Source organism: Globicephala melas, chromosome Y, assembly GCF_963455315.2.
Source record: "Globicephala melas chromosome Y, mGloMel1.2, whole genome shotgun sequence".
In the NCBI taxonomy this organism is placed as follows: Eukaryota; Metazoa; Chordata; class Mammalia; order Artiodactyla; family Delphinidae; genus Globicephala; species Globicephala melas.
This window is the reverse complement of record NC_083336.1, coordinates 2,613,897-2,635,978: the sequence shown is the minus strand read 5'-3', so window position 1 is coordinate 2,635,978 and position 22,082 is coordinate 2,613,897. Positions and strand designations below refer to the sequence as shown.

The window sequence follows — 22,082 nt, the reverse complement described above, 5'->3', positions numbered from 1 at the left end:
CCACTGAACCCCACCCACCTAGAGCCCGTGCTCCACAACGAGAAACCACCACAATCAGAAGCCCACACACCACAACCAAGAGTAGCCCCCGCTCGCCGCAACTAGAGAAAGACCATGTGCAGCAACGAAGACCCAATACAGCCAAAAATTATTAATTTTTTAAAATTTACCAGTATTAACCGGAGATAGAAAACTCAAGCAATCGTAAAAGTAAATACAATAACCTGTCTAATGTTAACATTTCAAACAGCTTGAAACCCAAATTCTTTCATAGGTGAATTTTTTCACAAGTTCCAAAAACAAATAATTCTAAAGCTTTATGAATTATTTTAGAGCATTTTACAATTCCTTTGGCAAAGTCAACAAATCTCCAAAACCAAAACCTGATAAAATAAATCAAACCACTCCCAAACTCTATTACTTATGACACCAGTTCAAGTATTTGCAAATATGATCCATAATCTGAAAGAGAAACACACAAACACATCCCTTAACAAAGTAAGAAATCAGGATGGAGCCAATTAGTCCATATCAGTGGGCTGCAAGTAAAAAAACGACGATACTCTTAAAGATGTCAAAAAGTTGAAATTCAATATTGATTTTTTACTTAAAAATATTCACTCAGTAGAAAAAGAGATATGTCTTATCACAATAAAAATGTGTGCACAAGTGTATAATTATGCACTTCAGAATTTCAAAATCAGTCTAACCTGCTACAAAGGGTTTCTATTACACAAATAAAATCAGCTCACATAATAAAGAGGAATGATATTTGCATTACTTTAAAGTAAAACTGCATACCTTGAATTTAGGGGTGAAACACTACATTCTCACAAAGGTCAGAAGATTAAGATGCCTTTTAACATATTGTATTTTAATACTGGAAACTGCTAACCAATTCAGTTAGGTAAGATAAGTAAATGCATGATTATAGTCAAATTTCTGATTTATACCTTATATATCCAAGAAATCCAAAAAACCAACAGAAATACTATCATCATAACCAGTTCAGAAAAGTAGAATAGTACAAAATTAGTACTATTAAAGACAATAGATTTTTTACCACTTAAATACATGATTGGCTATGTTAACTGAAAACTCTAGTGAGATTCTTCTTAAAAGACAAAGGGAGAATTCTGTTGCTCTAGAAAACACTGCCTCTGTAATGTCAATTTCCCCTAAATTAACCTCTGTATTCAATTAAAATCCTAGCAAATTACTGTTTACTACCAGCACCAAAGCATGTACTGGGTAGGCTAAAAAGTTCGTGCCGACTTTTCTGTTAAGATTTTACAGAAAAACCGAAATGACCTTTTTGGCCAATCCAATAAATGTACATTCTCCAACAGTACTCTCTGAAGTTAATCAATATCAGAATGGATAATGATGGAATATTTATACAACTCATTATTATACACAATAAGAATGAATTAACTGCTATAAGTAATTTCATGGATAACTTTTCCAGGCATAATGTTGCTCTGGAAAGCCCAACACACAAAAATAAAAACCAAATCAATGGTAACAGAAGTCAGAATAGTGGTTCTTTCTTGCAAAGGGAGGAATAATTGACTGGGAAGGTGACAGGAGTGAGGCTTCTCTGTTACTCATAATGTCATTTAAAAAATCAGGGTAATGGTTATTCACATGAGTGAATGTGTTTAATACTTGAGGCCAACACAATCGATATCAGATAAGGTAATAATGCATTTTAAATAAACTACCTCTACATCTTACCACCATTATGATTAATGTTCCTCAAGAGGGCTACTTTCCCTCAGCAGGTAAGAATTATTAAGAGATGCTCCATTTCCTGCTAGATTTTTAAAAAGTATGGTAAATTCCATAATTTGCCCTTTAAGCAGATTCAGTTGGTTATGAGTAGGCTCTTACTTAATTTAGCGAAGTTCAAAATGAGACATGAATACTGCTTGCATCTATCTCAGTATTTTAGTATGCAACACTGTGACAGCACATTTTGGTTTTTTGCTGTGTCGTTTACATTTTGGTGGATATTCTATAGGAAAACTGTAAAGAAGGTCACGTGAGTCAGACTGTTTTGTACACATAAAAATTTGAGGGAATATCCTCGTGGTCTGGCAGTTAGGATTTGGAGTTTTCACTGCCAGGGCCAGGTTTGATCCCTGGTCAGGCAACTAAGATCCCACAAGCCACATGGTACAGCAAAAACAAAACAGAAAAAAGCCCGATATTGTTAAGACGCTCTCCACAAAACTCTCCTAACAATTTTTATGCTTTTACCAGTAATATAAAAGTACCTACACTTCCCTAAAACCCAATGAGCACTGGAAATTAGTATTTTTAAAATTTGTAATTTTACTGAAAAATGAACGTTTGGGTTTTTTTGTTAATATGTTGCTTATGAGTTTTATACATCTCTCAGCTGAGTTTTATCTCACTGACTTTTTAAAGACCTATCAGTATATGTGTGTGGTATATTCGTCCTTATTGGCATATATTTAAACCTCTCTTTAAAGGGGATTGACTGGGATTCTGTTAATTTATACTGACCAATTTGGGAAGAACTGACATCCTTAAAATACTAACTTTTTCCAATCTACTACTCTTCTTTAATTTATGAATCCTTAAATTTAATATGTTTGTGAAAAAGATCTTACATTGTTTTATTAAAGTACTAGATGTTAGTCTACCATTATTTCTACTTTGTTAGCTAACAAAGTCAGGAAAGTCCAGTGTGTACACTTTTTAATTTGTATTCATGCTTATTTTAATCTATTCTGTTTCCATCCTTTAAAAAGCTGTCATTTGCAGATAATTTGCTAGATCTCAGAAACTGTACTAAAGTCTTTGCATAAATTATCTCATTTTATCTTTACCTGAACTAGGGGTAGATATTACCAGCCCCATTTTCCAATTAATGACATTGAAGCTTTGAAAGCTAAGAAATGTGCTCAAGGACACAAAGGGACTTTACTCATTTCTCATAAACATGTTATCTATTTTACTTTTTTAATCCTTCTAAGACTCTTATTCTCCAGTTTCAATTATTTCACAGTATCTTCTGAAGCCTATTTAAGTTGTTTGAATGTTCATTACCCGAATCTCAGCAGATCTAATGGTTGCAGGAGAAAGCAAAAGTCTTAAGAATGAACGTATTTAATGTGCCACTGGCACTGAAGTGATATGTGCACACCCCACAGAACTGTTGTTTATATATAATTTTTTTAAATGCTGTTCATTAAAATGACTATATTGTATATGTTTAAAAACATACAATAGTTTAACAATACGGGTGAACAAGAAAACTGCTTGGAGTTCACTCAACTAATGAACTCAAAACATTTCTTCCACGTAACTGTAAACTCTGCTTTCCACTCAAAACACATTATCTTTGTTGATTAGTATGACAGATCAATTCTTTAAACATAATAATAATACAAACTAAATACAAAGTAATTATATTTAAAGTGAAAATGTAAAGCACAAAAGATGTAAAAAAGTTGGTGAAAATGAAAAAGATATGCTCAGTCACAGTCATGGCCACTGACTTAAATTAAAATCTATAGGAAGACTAATTAACAGCTAGAGAAACAAAAATATCCACAAGATTAAGCCTAGCAAAGGTCTTAGAAAACTGACATACAATTTTCATATTGCAATTCCAGTATGAAGTGAAAATGCCATATAATGATGGCTCACAATTATGTCAGAAAATCATGCCAAAATACAATCCACCTCTATTTATTCTCTTCATTTGGAGAATTAGTGCACTGTTAAAATTAGAACTAAATCTAGTTTTTAAAAGATGAAACAAATATAATTGCAAATTTTTAAATTTCATTCACAGAGATAAAATATCAAGCTGTTTCATCACTATATATTAAAAATTCTTTATTCTAGGGACTTTCCTGGTGGTCCAACGGTTAAGACTCTCCATGCTTCCACTGCAGGAGGCATCGGTTCGATGCCTGTTTGGGGACTAAGATCCCATATGCCACAAAGGGTGGCAAAAAAACAACAACAAAAAACTTATTCTAGTTTTCCATAGTCTAGCCTTCTTCCATATAAAAATTCTCAAAAAAAAATTTAATTAATACTTTAAAAATTGTATTTTTAAAAAACCTCTCACTGTTATCCTTTTAAATCTATCTAGTTTTCCTCTAATATTTTAAAGTTAACTTTCATTCTATCTTAAGTAAAGTCCTAACCATCTTTTTTTTCCCCCTTATCCATCCCTCAGCTAATCTTTTTATTACCTGGCACAGTGAATTTTAAACTTCCTTTTTTTTTGCTTCTAGTCAGCAAACCCTACCTTCAAATGGAAGTTTAAAAAGAAGGTAAGCATACTGATTAACGTTCATTACCTGAAATCAAGTTAAGCAATATTTAACATTTAAGTTGAATAACTGGAAGAAGAGAAGTAGAAAGAATTAGTTTGTAAGCTAGTGTTTAAAAAGATCTTGAGAAATAAGGGACAAATTACAGCTCAATGATATGGAAATGTAAATACTAACTATACAGAAAATTCAAAGAGAATTTAAAGTTAGGAAATCCATTAATAAAGTTCAGCACATTAATGGATCAAAGGAAAAAAAAAATCAACAGATGCAGGCCAAAGCATCCCTCAAATTCAACTCCTCTTTATGATAAAAACTTCTAAACTCTAAAGGAAGAGAATTTAAAGAATATTTACCTAAGAGAACACTGCAGTATCAATATTTAAAGAAAAAAACACTGGAAACACTCTTTCAAGTACCTATACCATTAAAACTGAATCTAACATCATTATTAACAGAAAACACAATTACAGAGAAAATGCAAAAAGTCCACTAACTAGTATCACTACTGGATTTCATGGACTCTGAAGATGCTCTTAATTATTAGATGAACCATTATTTTACATACCACTAAGAAAAACTACTGCTCAGTAAAATGATATAATTCGTCATCATTTATAACTGTAAAATACATACTGGAGTTGGCATGTGTGTGAAAAATAACCAAAAGAAATGCATTTAGAATATTAAAACTTCTTCACATCACATTCAGGGTGCTACTGTGGCTCACTTTTCTGCTCAAAGCTGTTCAATGTCCATGTCTAACTACAGTTTTCTCCCAACAACAAGGTGTTGATGAAGCATCTCTTAATTATCATCTGTAGAATCTTCTTACAAGTCAATGACACTTACTTCTCAAACTTTGATGCCAGCACTTTATTTTTTGACTAAAGTCATTATTTCATTTTTGCTAAAGTAAGTTAAGCAGCTTCTGTTCAAAGTTGGAAATTTTGTGATAAAAAGACTCTCAATGTATGACCACGTATCCTATGACTGAAATATGAATCAAACAACCCAGGCTCTGACTGCTGTTTAACTTCTTTCAACTCTTCCAAGAGCAATTTATTCTACTTTCAGGAGTACTGTCTGATAAGTATTAGCAATGTATGTAGTAACCAATAATGACTGTAACTCATGTGGAGGGATACAAAATGAGTAGTTCCTGAATACTGCAGGCTGTGATAAATACATTTCAATTTCAGAGATACTGACCTATAAGGAGGAAAGTGCACCTCAGAATCTATGCAGCATGGTCATACATTTAATAATGAAAGTTTGCATAGTCGATTTCTGCATGTCAACAGAGTCTGTTATAAATTATAAACTGAAATTGTTACTTTTAAAAAACTGCTATTCACTATGGCCACAAAAGTTACACAACGTAACACAATACAGTTAACAATGCATATATGAAAAGCAATATATAGTATGGTATAGGTGTAGACTCTGGAGCCAGATGGTAAAATTAAAATTCTACCTCCACTAAGATTATGGGTTTCAATCCCTGGGGTTTCAAAGTTTCAAAGCAAACTTAGGATACAAGAAAATGTGTATTGGGAATTCCCTGGTTGTCCAGTGATTAGGGCTCGGAGCTCTCACTGCCAAGGGCCAGGGTTCAATTCCTGGTTGGGAAACTAAGATCCCACTAGTCACGCAGCACAGCCAAAAATAAATAAATACATGAAATGTGTAATTATGGTAGGGAGATTTTAGAAGTTATTATATTAGTACTGTCTGAAGAACAGTGCTGGCACACAATAAGTGTTTGATGACAATGGCAAAGACGATAATGATGATGGAGAAAATGTTATAAAAGGACTTTAATAAGCCTACAGAAATAAACCATGTTCATCAAAGGCATATATGTATGTCCATATATTGTCCATATATTGTATAAACTTGATGCAAATACAAAAATCTAATAATTTTTCCAACTGAAATAAAGAGTCTAAAAAAAGTTAAAGGAAAAAGACAACTAAAACAATTCTACAAAGAATAAGAGAATACTTACTAAGATTTTGAGGAGTTGGAAGACCCTGAGCTCACCTCCTCTCACACACACACCAAAATTATATCTACAGAGCAAGTATTGTTGAGAAAAACCAGAGACTAGTAGAAAAGATACAAAGAAGGAACCACAAAGAGACAGAAGTGGTGGATATGCAGTACAGTCAAGGTCTATGCATATCCCTGGGTAGGTGACCCACAAATGGGATGATAATCACAATTGTAGAGATTCTTCCCAAGGAGTAAAGAATTGGAGCACCTCAGTAGGCTCCTCAGCCTGGGGGTCTTGCACTGGGAGGACAAGTTCCCAGTATGTCTGACTTTGAAACCCAGTGGGGCTTACTCTGAGGAGACCTAGAAGAATGCGGGAAATAGACTCCATTCTTTTTTTTTTTTTTCTTTTTTTTGCAGTACGCAGGCCTCTCACTGTTGTGGCCTTTCCCGTTGCGGAGCACAGGCTCCGGACGCGCAGGCTCAGCGGCCATGGCTCACGGGCCCAGCTGCTCTGCAGCATGTGGGATCTTCCCAGACCGGGACACGAATCCGTGTCCCTGCATCGGCAGGCAGACTCTCAACCACTGCGCCACCAGTGAAGCCCTAGACTCCATTCTTAAAGGGCACATACAGAAGCTGTGATTTGAAAGACACCCAGGTTAGATCCATATGCTGATACCTGATCTTGGAGAGTCTCCTGGAAAAGAAGGGACAAATGGAGCTCACCCTGGGGACGCAGTCACTGGAGGCAGCCATTCTTGGGAGCTTTGTTCTACCATGTGGACACTGGTGCTGGCAAGCATCACTCTGGAGCCCTCCCTCTAGCTTATTAGCACTGGGACCTGGCCCAGCCACCAGTCTGTCAGCACCAGTACCAGGAAGTCCAAGCAACTAGCCAGGAAGGGACACAGCCCCAGCCACCAGGAGGCCAGCTAATCTTAAGGCCCTTCAGCCCATAGCTGCCCTGGGAATCAACCACACACACAAGTGCACTGGCACTAGCATGGGACCACCCAGCCTGGGAACCTCATGGGACTTCACATCTGGCCATCAGAACCAGGCCCTGCCCACCAGCTGGCTAACACCAACTCCAGGACACCTTTGGCCCTGCAGTTAGAGACCCCAGCACTCAGCTCTGCCCACTAGTGGGTCAGCAATAGCCCTAAGACCCACTAATACTCCACAGCCAGCTGCCGTATGTACAGAAATAAAACCCCAGAGGAACTAAATGAAGTAGAGATAGGCAATCTACTCAATAAAGAGTTCAAGGCAATGATCATAAAGATAGTCAAAGAATTTGGGAGGAGAATGGATTCCCAGAGTGAGAAGTTAGAAGTTTTTAATAGAGGTAGAAGACAAAAAACAACCAAATAGAGATAATACAATAACTGAAATGAAAAACACACTAGAAAGAATCAACAGTAGATTAGATGATACAGAAGAACATATCAGTGACTAGACAGACTAGTGGAAACTGCTGAGGCTGAACAGAAAAAAGAAAAAGAATGAACAGAAATGAGGATCGTTTAAGAGACCTCTGGGACAACTTCAAGTGTACTGATATTCACATTACAGGAGTCCCAGAAGGAGAAGAGATTAGGAAAAGAGGCAGAGATCATATGTGAAGACATAATAGCCAAAAACTTCCCTAAAATGGGAAAGGACACAGACATCCAAGTCCAGGAAGCACAGCAAGTCCCATACAGGATTAACCCAAAGAAGAACACATCAAGATACAGTGTAATTAAAATGGTGAAAGTTAAAGACAAAGACATAATATTATAAACAAGTTATGTACAAAGGAACTGCCCATACTTGCACGTAATTAATCTGTAACAAGGGATGCAAAAATAATACAATGTGGAAAAGAGAGCCTCTTTAATAAAAGCTGTTGAGAAAAGTGGATAGCTACATGCAGAAGAATCAAGCTGGACTACTCTCTTCCACCATGCACAAAAATAAACTCAATACATATTGAAGACTTAAATGTAAGACCTGAAACAATAAAAATTCTAGAAGAAAACACAGGCAGCAAACCCTTTGACATTAGTAGTATTTTTTTTTACACACATAAAAAAGAGAAATTTTATTTCTCTTCTTTTATTTCCCTCCTCAAGGGAAATAAAAATAAACAGATGTGGTACTACTTCAAACTAAAAAGCTTTTGCACAGGGAAGGAAAATACCAACAAAACGAAAAGGCCCCCAATGAATGGGAGAAGATATTTGCAAAGGATATATCCAATAGAGCGTTAATATCCAAATGTAAAAAGAAGTCACACAACATCAAACAAACAAAACAAAACAAAACCCCACAAACAACCCAATTAAAAAATAGGCAGAGGGGCTTCCCTGGTGGCGCAGTGGTTGAGAATCTGCCTGCTAATGCAGAGGACACGGGTTCGAGCCCTGGTCTGGGAAGATCCCACATGCTGTGGAGCAACTAGGCCCGTGAGCCACAACTACTGAGCCTGCCCATCTGGAGTCTGTGCTCCGCAACAAGAGAGGCCCGCGCACCATGACAAAGAGTGGCCCCCGCTTGCCACAACTAGAGAAAGCCCTCGCACAGAAACGAAGACTCAACACAGCCAAAAATAAATAAATTAATTAATTAATTTAAAAAAATAGGCAGAGAATCTGAATAGACATTTTTCCAAAAAACACATACAGATGGCCAACAGACACATGAAAAGATGCTCAACATCACTAATTATTAAGGAAATACAAATCAAAACCACAATGAGGGATCACATCACATCACATCAATCAGAATGAGTAGTATCCAAAAGACAACAAATCACAAGTATTGGCAAAAGGGTGTGGAGAAAAGGGAACCCTCATGCACTGTTGGTGGGAATGTAAATTGGTGCAGCCACTGTGGAAAACAGTATGAAGATTCCTCAAAAAATTAAAAATAGAACTACCATATGATCCAGCAATTACACTCCTAGGTATTTATCAAAATAAAAACACTAATTAGAGAAAAACATGCATCCCAATGTTCATTACTGCAGGACTGTTTACAATCACCAAGGTATAAAAGCAACCTAACTGCACCATACAGATGAATAAAGGTGTGGAATGTTAACCATAAAACAGAATGAAATATTGCCATTTGTGACAACATGCATGAACCTAGAGGATATGAGACTAAATAAAATTAGTCAGAGAAAGACGAATACTGTATGATTTCACTTACATGTGGGAAAAAAAGGCTCCACCTCACTAGTATTCTGACTGACGCAAAGTTAAAGCGACAATCAGAAAACATCTAATCCCTGGAAACTGGAAGAAATTAAACTATTAAGTCTTTGGCAGTGCTATGAAGAAACAGAGACTCACAATTTAGTATCAACTAAATACAACCACTGTGGAAAGAACTTGGCAATTCCCAGTAGAGCTGACAATGCATATATATACACTTCAGTGTACCAATTCCATTTATATCATAAACCCAAGAGAGAAGAGTTATGTACAAAGAGAGCAGCACTGTTTTGAAAATTCAAACAACTTAAAACTTAACTGTAACTATTAATGAATAAATAAGCCACGGCCTATTTACTTATTAAAATACAAGTCTACTATGAAATTAGACTAGGAGTTTCTCAAACTTTTCCACGTCAGGACTCCTGCATAATTTTATAAAATGTTGTACTGAAAAATAATAAGAATGGACTGTCCATATTCCTATCGGGTGAAGAATATGAAAAAGAGGAGAATAAAGCAGGCAGGGAAGGTTATCCTGAGCTCGCATTTGGACTTTGTACCTTTATAATGTGGACACAGTATGCCTTAATATTTATACCCTTGTCCATAACACAGTAACTGTTTAAGCTAATTCCAATTGGAAAGTTATTCAACTCCATATAAATCTCTGCATTCAAATAATATTTATTGGAAATGATGCCCATGCGCCAGATCATTTTGCTAAGGGGACAAGGCAGGATGAGAAACTGTCTCTACAGTTAGGACCTCAAGAAAACAAAATATAAACTAATAGAATACAACAGCTTCAATGGTAAGTTAAAGATGTCTGTATTGTTCTATGGGACACGAAAAGAAAAGCCTGGGAAAATAAAGTCACAAACAGAAAGAAATCAACAAGCAGGAGTTGTTTTAGGGATTCTATGAAGAAACTGCTTTTTCAGCTCATATTATTGGGCACTTAATATGTATCAGATACATTTTATTTTAGCCATATTGAGTATGGAGTGTCAGGAAGGCAAATGAGTTGTTCAGCAGGCAACGAGAAATGCTAGGTGAGAATCTCAGACAAGAGGAGACAGCGAAGCCAGAGAAGACTGGAGAAAACAGGATAGAGGACTGACGTCAAGGGAGATTCCACATGAGGTTTTAAAAAGAACCACAGCAGAGACAGAAGGCACATTGTCTCTGAAACACAAAACACTTTTATGTGACATACCAATTGTACTGTGGAATAGTCTCGTTATTTGGGAAATAATGAATTTAGAAATAAGTGGGGGGGGAAAAAAAGGACTGATGATTTTTAGAAGATTAGAGAACCTAAGAAAATTTTAAGGAGAGAGAAATGAGCCAGCAGAGTGTCTGGGAAGAGGTTAAGCAGAGCACCTGGGCTTGGAAGGAGAGCACTGCAGTAAAAGAAATGGAAGAAAGCCTAGGTAGAAATAGAGCAAAAGCATGAAGCTAAAGAGAACAATCATTTACATCAAATGACCATCTACCTTTCTCAGTTAAGTAAAAGAATAAAAAGACTTCAAAAAATTTGAAAGACTGGAGTTGACAAGAGAATTTTTTTTTAAAGTTTGTAATTGCCACAATGTGCTCAAATACAAATAACACAAAGATTATTCTGTGAGAATACAAATTAAATAGGATCAGAGAAACCATTTACAAAAAGTGCTGTATGCTTTTTTAAAAAAAAAAAACTGCCTCTATTTGAAAAATACACATAAATTAAAACAGCTGGCTAATACCTGTCATCAGAATCTACCCCTTCAAGCAAAAAACATCATATATTTAACCATTTCTGATAGAAATGCTTTAAAGTCATACACTTACCTGTCTTCTTAATTATACATTTGAGTTTAATATAATCATTATCTTGAACATCCTTTGTTGCTGTACTGGAACATCTGCTTCTGCTGTACTATGCAGCATACCATTCTATCTTCTCAGAGTTCTTTCTGTTTCCCAGCTGTCAAGATATAAAGCAACTATTTCTACAGTTTATGTTCATCCTTCACACCTCAACAACTAGGCTGCATTAGCAACTTGCTTCCCATCTGTCTCCTTCAGTCCAGTTTCTAAGTTTTCTAAACATGGCCATTCATGATAAATGTGATAATCTTTCTCATGGAGCATCACGTGTTGAAAGATTAGGAAACACATGCTTTCTGAAACCTGCATCTAGGACATTCATAAATGAAAAAACAAAGTTTAAAGCTTGGTTCAGATAAGAGTAATAAAATTATTTTCACGATGCGGTTGCCTTCACCAGGGGAAGGAGGTTTGCACAAGGCCATGTCAAGGTTATTTATTGTGTTTTTAGGAATTACTCTTCTGTTTTTTCAAACCTACTTCCTAAATTATTCCTGTAATGTTGTACCATGGTTAACTAAAATTTTGTTCACTAGAGGAAATATAATAATTTTCAGCAAAACGTTACTTGATGTTAGAACTTAGGATAGAAAAAAGGAGCAGCTGTCGGGCTACCCTGGTGGTGCAGTGGTTCAGAATCCGCCTGCCAATGCAGAGGATACAGGTTCCATCCCTGATCCAGGGAGGATCCCACATGCCATGGAGCAACTAAGCCTGTGCGCCACAACTACTGAGCCTGTGCTCTAGAGCCCAGGAGCCACACAGCTACTGAATCCCAAGTGCCTCAACTACTGAAACCCGCGTGCCTAGAGCCCATGCTCTGCAATGAGAAGCTGCTGCAGTGAGAAGCCTGTGCACTGCAAGGAAGAGAAGGGAGTGCACTGCAACTAGAGAAAGCCTGGGCGTACCACCAAAGACCCAACGCAGTCTTTATTAAATAAATTTATTTAAAAAAAGAAAAGAAAAAAGGAGCAGCTGTCAAGAACACGAGTCATTCAAGAAGCAGCAATACTCGATAATTTTTCTAGTAAAGAAAACACTGATCAACTTACTACTAGTTTTCATTATTTCTCAACTTTAAAAGTTCTCCCCAATGGTTGGAGCCAGAACTGCTAAATAAATACGAAGCACAGCTTAGGTGTTCCATCAGTCTACCTCAGAATCTACCTTTTCTAGTCTCAATTTCCAGTATGCCCCTACCTATACATCCACTCTAGTCAAACTTTAAATATGTGCTGTCTTCTGAAGAAGCTTCAAACTTAAAATATGCCCTTTCCCTACTTCTATCTCCACCTAATGAAGTCCCACAAATTTTCAGTAAGTACCTTCCTAGAATTCCTCCTACTTCAGGGACCCTTTCCGAATGCTCCAAATGAAGACCTCGCATTCCTATGAAACCTTAGCAGTGAACTTCTTGCAGGCATCATCCGATTTTCGGAACTTTTTCAATCTTTACTAGTACAGCGCAAAGCTCACACAGGCTTAAAGAGTTCACCAATAAACCTGAATAATATACAATGTAAAGTACTGTAAAGAATGGGACTGTACCTTAAGACTTTTCAAATAAGACAAAATCTAAACAGCAGCACGGTACAAAAACTCGTAAATAATGCATCACTTTATCGTACTTCAGTAAGAAAACCCCATTTCCAACTCTTACTATATACAGTGTAAAATTATCACTAGTCGCTTAAACGCAAGTTTCCAACAAAATTTTTCCAGCTAAGGAAAAGAAGACTTCAGACTTTTAATCACTTTCGAAGTATCTGTATCCTGTGGCACAAAAAAGAGTTACGAGCACTTTTTTCCCATCAAATTCATTTTTTATTACTGAGATACTCAGGGAGGCAACTGGTGGAAAACCTCAAGATAGGCATGTCAAGGTGCATGTATGACTTTACTTAAGTAAAAATAAAATTTCCTAGATTCTCATTTGCCTTCGTGAGCTCAGGTGCCTAGGCGGTCATCGGCCGTAACCGCCCTAGGGTGGCTTCAAGGGCGGGGGTAAGGCGCGAGGTCGTGATTGCCAGCAGCTCGGCTAAAATACAGCGGAAACTGCAGCCAGCCAGCAAGCTGCGGTAGGCAGGGCAGGAAAGAGGCGCTGCCGCCGAGCGCCTGGAGCCCGAGGGCTCATCACGACTGGAAGGACCACGGCCGCTGTAGGCAGCGAGCACGCCCCCTCCGCGCGTACACGCTGCCGTGCCGGGCCGCCGGTACCCGCCATCCGAGCCGCCGCCGTCTGCTCTCCGACCCCACCTCACGGGCTGTAGCGGAATTTCGCCTTCAAAAGCCACCTTCAAGATGGCGGCTCCCCCTCCCAGCCATCCCCTGCAGCAGGCGTAAATCCGCCGCCATCTTGTCCCCCCTCGCCCCCCCCACCCCGTCTATATTTACATAGCGAAAATCGGGCAGGCCGGCCAGCGGCCTTCACCTCCCGCCTACAGCCCTCGCTTCCTTGCCAGGCCTCACTCGCGCGCGGTGCCCGGGCCGGCCGCGGCGCCAACCCGATGCCCCTCGGCCGCCTCCCGGGCCACAGGGAGACCCTCCCCCAGATCCCGCCCGGTAACAGAGCGCGCCTCCGCCGCTGCTCGGGGCAGCCGGGCTCCTTCCCGGGCCTAACTGCGGCCTCCTTGGGGCCTGCTCGCCGCCGCACGCCACACCGACCCGCCTAGCGCATAAGAGCGCCACACGGGCCACCGACCAGGCCGAGACCAGGCCGTCCCACTCGCTCTAGGCCCCGCAGCCGCGGCCGCGTCCCAGACTCACCAGACCCGGGTGCGGGCGCTCGGCAACGGTGGCGGGTGCCGCAGGCCGGCCTTTCTCTGGAGCACTGGGCCGGGCTCCGGCTGGTGGGGCGGGCGGAGGGAGGGAGGAGGGGCCGAGCTCGGAGCTGACAAAAAGCGGCCCAGCTCCCCGGCACGGGCCCGCCGTCAGCACGTCACGTCACCGCCTGGGACAGAAACCCAAGAAAATACGGAAGGGTGAAGTCCCCTCTTCGGCCCGGTTGGTCCCTCGGCGCCTCGTGTCGAAGCCACTCAGGCCTTTCAACCTGAGAGTATAGTTGCCGTGCTGCGGCGGGGTCTCCGGCGGCCTGACTGACAACGTTCCTTTCTCCTCCTCCGCGCTCCCGCCCGCCGCCGCCGCCGCCGCCGCCGCCGCCGCCGCACACGCGCCACTGCCGCCGCCTCGGCCGTAAAACCCACGCAGGGCCGCGGTCCGCCAACCCCGCGGAAAGACAGGAGGTCCGCACCTGGGCGGACTGGGTTCTGCCCAGAGACGTACCGCGTCTCGGTGCGGGTCGTGGCCCAGGTACTTGCTCGAGTTGTTTGCAAGCTGTCAAGACCCATGCCTGCAGAAAATGTGTTTTCTTCATCCTTGTAGCTAGAAAATTTAGCAACCCCCGCCGTACCCTTCCTTCGCTTAAAAAGAAAAAAAAAAAAAAAAATTGTAATAAAATGAAAATAGACTTGCCACTCTGAATGGTTTGTGGGCAAGAGGAGCAGGCGGCTTGTTCTAAAACTACCAAATATTTTCATTTTTAAAAGTTAGAGAACCTGATATGAATGTAATGTGGGAAAGGATTAAACTTTGAAAGCGATTTTGCACATTTCAATGAACAATTTTTAACGTATCGTTAATTTTCTATGTACCTTGTGTTTGAGGATTTCTGAGCCTATTGAAATGTAAGTCTTGTGTATTTGTTTCATAAATAACGCTTTTTTTTGTATTTCAGTATTCTTTAATAAATATACATATATACTGGCAGAATTGGCTATGGATTTTTTTTTTAAAGCAAGCTACATAAACAGCTCTTTAAACGTTAAAAAGGCCTGAAAGGGAAAAATTTGATTAAACAGACATTTATCAGCTCCAAAACCATGTATTTTCTGTTTTTATTACTTTAAATTTCTCTGCTATCTTTCCATACTGAACTTGGGGTCCAAACTTCGAAAGATGGTAGTAAGAAGTGAAAAAATGTTGCCTTTCTCTATATTAATCTGGAATCCGACATGCGGTATTTCCTCAGTATGGACCTAAACGATAAAGACATTTTAAATAACAAGGAATACAAAAATAACAGAGCCAACAGAATACAGGTGGAGAAATCTCTTTAAATGTATAGGCCAAATATTTAAGTTTTCTATCATACATATTGTCAAAACTCCCAGAATGCAACTCGTCCTTGCCTCACATACATTAAAATCATGAAATGCTTTGTAAAAGGAAAAACAGAGGTACAGTTAGAAATCTCTGGGAAAGTCTCTGGGTGATAGTTTTCCATTCAAGTCCATAGCTTAGTTTTGTTTTTGTTTTTTCTGAGTGACTAAATATCCTTTCAGAAATCACAAAAGACAACATGTCATTGTTTATAGAAAACTACAAAAGGCTGTGATAGAATATATTTTCACAGAAAGGTGAAGAAAAATATTTTTTCAGGTGAAAAAGAACTAGCTTAACTTCAAATATAATTAACATAATTTCAAAATAATGACAACCAGTGTTTAAATGTTTTCCAAAGGCCTTGTTTAATGTTATGGTATGCTAAGAATGGGGTCTGACATCATCCTTTCAACTGTAGTTAACATAATCAGAACACAAGAAGATAATGTCAGTATTCTTGTTAGATCTCCCATGATTATGAAAAATACTAGTAGGACCATCAGTATAAAGCACTTAAGAAAACAGTGGCCACAGTAAAAAGAAAAAGATGTTTCCTAATTTCAGAGTTAAGTAGTAGTTTAGACAGTGTTATTTTTATAATAGCCTTTTAATATTTCATACATTAAAAGATTGTTAGCCTTTGATAGGATACAAGTGATGGCCTAATTATATTTGTTAGATAGACCATTATTAGAATTCAAGAAAGATTATTTAATAGATGACTATACATATGTAGTCAACTATATTACATTAGCTTTTTTAAAATGCAAAGTCATTTGTATTTCAAATACATTTATGGATAGCAGTAAAGAAATACCACTATATGACAAATCATTTTACCAGAAATACATGTAAAAATACAAGATACTTATGATAAAATGAAGAAGTATGAATAGAGATGTGAAATTGTTTAACATTATAAAATATTAAAGTAGTTACAGTAAGACCTTTAGTACACCTAACATCACCGTGAGTTTTAAAGAATCTCCTACATTCTATCTTGTATTAAAATTATTGATCATTGTTTTAGTATTAGGGGAGGGGCCTACAGAATTCTGGACACAGAGTGACGAATATGTGCTTGGTTCTTGCCTTTGGGGAACTCCATATAAGAAACTGCGCCTGACAATAAAAACCTTCAGAAGTGCTTTCACTTTCACAAAGAAATACACGAAAGGAAAATTTAGAAAGACTGGCCTTCCCTGGTGGCGCAGTGGTTGAGAGTCCGCCTGCCAATGCGGGAAACGCGGGTTCGTGCCCCGGTCTGGAAGGATCCCACGTGCCGCGGAGCGGCTGGGCCCGTGGGCCATGGCCGCTGGACCTGCGCGTCCGGAGCCAGTGCTTCGCAGCGGGAGAGGCCACAATAGTGGGAGGCCCGCGTACCGCACGAAAAAAAAAAAAAAAAAAGAAGCTTCCACATTTTTAGGGATTTGTTATTGCAGCATCCCACTTCTCAGTACCCATAATCTGTATTAGTCAGTGTTCTCCAGTGTTGACCTATAACAAACCCAGTTATTTCTTCAGGAAAAAAGGGGAGGGGTTTTGAGATCAGCATAGAATTGCTATTCACAGTCTGCAACCATGGGTGAGCCACACACAAGTTCCAGCACAATAAGCAAAGGAGAACACTTCTATAGAGGGGAAAAGGAAGTTATGAGGGCTGTAGTAAACAGAGAGCCCATGGGCTTTCATTGGCTGAGTTCTTGCCAGGGAAGAAGAGGACTCTTTCTTCTTCCTGCTGGGGTCTACTATTTTTGCAGAGCATGAGAGCTTCCCATTCCAGTCTCTCAACTTCATTATATAGAGGTTTCTGTTTATTAAAATTTTTCATTTTCCCCTTTTGATCAAGATTTTTTTCTGAAAGCATCACTGATCAAAAGTCAGCTTTTCTAGTTTCAGCAGTTTTGTCCCTCAGGGTCAGGAAGGACCTTTCCTGGGTGTATTTTCTCACATCAGTCGGAATGTGTACAGATTGGAAACGTACTGAGGTCATATTCAAGCAATAGGCAGGGGTAGGAAGGAGAACTCTCAGGGATCTTTTATCTACAGTTCATATGTTACATAGAGCATAGACACTGCAGACCATCTAAAGCAGTATGTCATCATCAGAGGTTTGGCGACAAATTTTCATCAGTCCTGGTCTGGATGTCTTCGGAAAGCTGTCTCATCAGATGTTTTCTACTTCTATTCCAAGAAATCTTTAGTTTAAGGTCACCAGATAATGCACAGGTCCAGTCAGCGTTCAGTGCTTTTTATTTTTAGGTGTGCCACGTGAATCCAAGAGTCTTTCCCTGGAGATTGATGCCACACGGTTGTTTAGCTGTACCTGATAAAGGTCCCTCCACTGAGTTGAAAATAATCTTTCTGAAGGTATCTTTTCCAAGACACAAAATCTCTAAGTTGCAAGGTGTGATGCTTAAGGTCTTCATCTTCAGAGAGTGCACTGTGAAAATATTGCTCTATGAAAACATGGTTATTTGTAATAGCAACACTTGGCCTTACAGGATATTGAGTAATTCTGGTAAGAGGTTTTGAGGGGATCTATGAGAATCTTTTTTTTTTTTTTTTTTTTTTTTGTGGTATGCAGGCCTCTCACTGTTGTGGCCTCTCCCGTTGCGGAGCACAGGCTCTGGACGCGCAGGCTTAGTGGCCACGGCTCACGGGCCCAGCCGCTCTGCAGCATGTGGGATCCTCCCGGACCGGGCCAGGAACCCGTGTCCCCTGCATCGGCAGGCGGACTCTCAACCACTGTGCCACCAGGGAAGCCCTATGAGAATCTTGATGGGAGGGGTGGCTGTGAATTTTGCCAATACCAGCTGGAGATTTTGCCCATACGAAGGTGGTAGCTGATTCAATAGGGACAAATGATCAGCTTTTCCAGAATGTGCTCTCGTACTGACAGAGACGCAACACATAAAAGATGTCAAAGGGTCATTTAATTCACCTGGTTGATGACTTTGATGACTACTGTCAATTCTAGAATTAGTTTCCATTTTGGGGAGGAGCAATTCCAGCATGATGCTCCTGTAAGAAGTCTCTGCCTAATACATGAAAAGCGGTGGAGGAAGCAGTGAGAAAAGGGTGTGTGTCTCTCAAAGCTCCCGAACAAAAGGGCATAGGTTCAGAGACAGGAACCTCTTGAGGTTCGTTAGATATCCCACTCTGAAAGATTTCAGTGATCCAAGGCAGGGGCTCTTGGTAGTAGAGGGGTAGAGCACCAAGAATGTGGCTCCAGTGCCAGTTAGGGCCGGAAGCAGGTTCATCCTGAGTGAGGAGAACTGCTTCCCCAAGCTGCTTAACAGGGAGGAGTGGGAAGAGCCCCTGTAGTTCCTCAGAGCTCCATCACTGAGAACTGGGAGGACGTGAAAGGCTGGTTACTGGGTCAAGGTGCCTGAAATGCCTAAATTAACAATCTCTTTTTCAATCTCTGCCTCTTGGCAAAAACAGTAGAAACTAGAGGAATTTTTTTTTTTTTTTTTTTTTCCATTTAGGAGACTTCATTTGCTGGAGTTGAAGATGAAGAATTTCAGCAGTGTTCCTTTTAGGTGGCTTACCTAGAAGGTGAGAGAGCTGGTTTACCAGATTAACTAAATCTGCGTGGACATAGTTTCCCATTCCATCCTGGTCCTTTTAACCACAAGGGGAAAACAATCCTTATTTAGTCCATTAGTAAACAAGAGTTAAAAGCTACCCAGGGGAATCAACATTTAAAGGAAGAACAAGAATTCAACAATTATTTGAAGTCAATTGTAATAGTCATGAACAGGTTCATCAGATTTTGTGTGCGAGCCTGAATTTCGTTACAACCAGCAGGCTTTGGAAAAGCCCTAGGAATTTCTCCATGAAGTTGCCTGATGACCGTCTGAGCGTGATCATATAATAAGTTAGTGGGCTCATCTCCCAGTTGTAATTCTAGAGACCTTTGAGGACTTTCCCAATTAGGGGTTTTCATCTGAGGCTGGGCATGCCCTTCACAGCACATTATCAGCTGATATAAATCAGAGAAACTAGGTTGGTAAGTTTGAATGAATATATTAATTTCGTTAACAAATCTATGAGAGTCTTTGGTTATGTTAGGAAAATCTTTGACTATGGCTTGCAGTTCAGCTTTAGTCCAGTGAGAATAAGAAATTAAGGGTTTAGCTTCTGGATCCTTCGAAGGCTTAATTTTAAAGGGACAAGTGCCGATGGGTACAGAGGAAAAGGGGGTGGGGAGAGTTTCAGGGAAAAAGGAAGTTTGGTTAATAGAATTAGTATAGAGGATTTGAGGGTATAGGGGAGGCATAGGTACAAGAAAAGGAGGAAGATGGCATGGAGGCAGAGCCTGAGACAAAGAAGCCAAGGAAGAGAAGCCTGAGGCTTTGGAAACCATTTTATCTGTCTTTATCATTTTCTTGCCTCAGTTAATCTTAAAAATCTCGTTTTGCAAAGAGGAAATTTTAGACTGCTGATAACTTCTGGCAGCTTCTGAATACAAACTGAAAGAGGCATTGCATTCAGTTTTGGAAATTTTAGAGCCACTGTAGTCCAATTCAGTTTTAAGAAAAGTTAAGTTTGGGTTTGTTCAAAATTAGCAGAAAATTAGTTTGGGGTCTGCAACTGTGACCGAGCCATTTGTACATCCCACGTAGCACAAGAAGAATACTTTTATAGAGAGGAGAAAGAAGTAATGGAGTGCTGTAGTAAACAGAGTTCAGGGGTTTTCATTGGCTGAGTCCTTGCCAGGAAAGAAGACAAGTCTTTCTTCTTCCTGTTGGGCTTGCTACCTCACAGAGTGTGCAAGTTCCCTGCTGGCCTCTCGACTCCATTTAATTTTTTTAAACATTAAAAAAAAGAAGCAAAGATAAACAGTGAAAGAATGAGAGACATATAGAGACAGAGACACAGAGACAGGAACAGAGAGACAGAGAGAGAGAAAGACAGATTTATTTTAAGGAAATGCCTCAGGAGATTATGGAGCTGCAGAAGTCCAAAATCTGCAGTGTAGGCCAGCAGGCTGAAGACCAAGGAAAATGTTGATGCTATGGTCTGAAGGCAGCCTTTTCCTCTTCAAGCCTTTAACTGATCGATAGAAGCCCATCAATATTACGGAGGGTAATCTGTTTTCCTAAAAATGTTAACCTCATTTGAAAAAACACCTTTACAGAAACACGTCAAATAATGCTGGACCAAATATCTGGGTAACCTGTCCTAGCCAACCTGACCCATAAAATTAACTATCACCCTAAGCATGACTTATAAAAATTTATCATTTACCTTGGACAATGAGCAAGTTGCATGTTGTGCTGTAATTTGCTGCATCTATAAAATAATATCAAGTATAAATTTTAACCTGCATATTTAATCCATACATATTCAGCAAATAAAATTAGTTTAAAATTTTGATGGTCAATGAGGTGACTTTCAAGCAGTATTCTTCACACTTGTTGAATAAGGTTATTTAATTTCTAAAAATCACCACCAGCTTAATTATACTTTATAGTTATAAGTCACAAGGGATGAAAAACTAGCACTACTACATAGGTAAAAATCAATATATGAAGCCTAGAAAAAATAATCAGCAGCAATAAGCACCCCTCATACATGGTTTGGGGCTTTTATATATCATTTCCCACAAAAAGCAAACAGCTTTCCTTAAAGAAAAGACAATTCCCTGGCTAGGACATCTTATACCATAAATTAAGAAAATAAAGTATTAAAAATTAGTAGTGTTTCTAAACATGTCACAACCCAATAAAAAGAGGATTCCATTTGCTAAAGATGAAAATATTTGTATCAAAACTATATTAATTGCAAAAGAGTCAAATATATCAATGGTGTCCACATTTATGAATTTATAGTGACATTTCAAAAAATGATCACTTTTGATAAAGTAGGCAAGAATATACAATGGAGAAAAGACAGTCTCTTCAATAAGTGGTGCTGGGAAAACTGGACAGCTACATGTAAAAGAATGAAATTAGAACACTCCCTAACACCATACACAAAAATAAACTCAAAATGGATTACAGATCTAAATTTAAGACCGGACACTATCAAACTCTTAGAGGAAAACATAGGCAGAACACTCTGACATAAATCACAGCAAGATGTTTTTGACCGACCTCCTAGAGAAATGGAAATAAAAACAAAAATAAACAAACGGGACCTAATGAAACAAAAGCTTTCTAACAGCAAAGGAAACCATAAACAAGATGAAAAGACAACCCTCAGAATGGGAGAAAATATTTGCAAATGAAGCAACTGACAAAGGATTAATCTCCCAGATTCACAAGCAGCTCACGCAGCTCAATATCAGAAAAACAAACAACCCAATCCAAAAACGGGCAGAACACCTAATTAGACATTTCTCCAAAGAAGATATACAGATTGCCAACAAACATATGAAAGAATGCTCAACATCATTAATCATTAGAGAAATGCAAGTCAAAACTACAATGAGATATCACCTCACACCAGTCAGAACTGCCATCATCAAAAATCTACAAACAATAAATGCTGGAGACAGTGTGGAGAAAAGGGA

At 39.2% G+C, this 22,082-nt stretch overlaps 1 protein-coding gene across 4 annotated transcripts in view; it reads right to left on the bottom strand.

The window, feature by feature from the left end:
* LOC115849783 (zinc finger X-chromosomal protein-like) overlaps nucleotides 1-20,834 on the bottom strand; it is a 61,546-nt gene extending 40,712 nt beyond the window's left edge. For 2 of the 4 annotated variants that reach the window (XM_030851396.2, XM_060293109.1), the window contains exons 1-2: nucleotides 14,165-14,217; nucleotides 11,360-11,495 (exon numbers count right to left, since the gene is read on the bottom strand). The gene's annotated coding sequence lies outside the window, so the exon portion shown is untranslated. Of the gene's footprint in view, nucleotides 1-11,359; nucleotides 11,496-14,164; nucleotides 14,218-20,815 lie in introns of those variants that run through there. The other 2 variants (XM_060293107.2, XM_060293108.2) reach the window with 2 other exon arrangements.
* Between the last annotated feature and the right edge of the window lie 1,248 nt (nucleotides 20,835-22,082).